Genomic DNA, 1,048 nt, shown 5'->3' with positions numbered 1-1,048 from the left:
ATCATGAATGGGTGTTAAATCTTGTCAGATGCTTTTTCTGCATTATCAATATGCAGATAGTGATATTTAAAGCCTGGCTTGTGATTGTCATGAACACAGGGATTGGTGGGAAATGTGAGCCCCCTCCCTCCTGGCTCAGGCCACCCTGAGTGAAGGACACCCCCAAATGAAGGATGAGCAGGAGGAGAGGTGGCACACGTGGGGCTGTGGTAGAGGTCCAGCTCTGTTGGCAGAGACCCTCCTCCTGCATGTGCTTCCCTCCCTTCCTCGGGGGTCTCACTCCCCCATGCTGTTGCTGCAAACCTCAGGCATGCTAACCTCCGCCCAAGAGTCTGTCTCCCCCAGCATTCCAGATTCAGACAGCACATCGAGCTTTCTTGGCCATACCCAGCAGAGCACCTGAAACAGCTGGGGAAATAAAAGGAAGTTGCAAAAGGTTAAGTTTGCAGAAAATTATAAAATTTGTTTGCCTTGATAGACAGTTATCTTTGTTCTTGGTTGTCTTATTTTTCTTTAGCTTTCTAAGTTCCCAGGTTATTTGGTTTTAGTCAAAATAATTTTTATCTAGTTATTAGTGGACATGTAAGGTGTGTGTGTAAGCCTGAAAGTGGGGTGGGGTGTGCATTAGCCTTTGAATCAAGGCCAAGCCATCCCCCACTGTGCCTGTAATGTGCAGCCAGCGGTGGCTCTGACATCCACCAGGTGGTCAAGAGGCCGAAGGAGAGCAGGTGAGTTACAAACCTTACCCCCTTCTCCAGGTTCTTCAGCAGCCCATCCTCTCCCTGGGGATGTTCTCTGGGGAGACCCTGTGGGTGACGGCTCCCAGCCTGGCTGCTGAGTTCCAAAAGCCTGTCCCCTCAGGGTAGAGAGTATCTCCAGACCATGGCTGGCACTCAGTCCACATGACTGTTCCTGTTGTAAATTGTCCCCCCTTCTGCCTCCTGCCCCCAAAGGGCAATTTAAAGCTTCCTGGCATCCCTCCCTCAGAGCAAGAGGTTCTGGAATCCCAGTCTTGCTGCCTGCCAGCAGCTCTGAGGGGAGAAAAAGT

The sequence above is a fragment of the Galeopterus variegatus genome, unplaced genomic scaffold (genome assembly GCF_000696425.1).
Source record: "Galeopterus variegatus unplaced genomic scaffold, G_variegatus-3.0.2 Scaffold5490, whole genome shotgun sequence".
Taxonomy (NCBI): domain Eukaryota; kingdom Metazoa; phylum Chordata; class Mammalia; order Dermoptera; family Cynocephalidae; genus Galeopterus; species Galeopterus variegatus.
Note: the sequence above shows the minus strand (reverse complement) of the source record.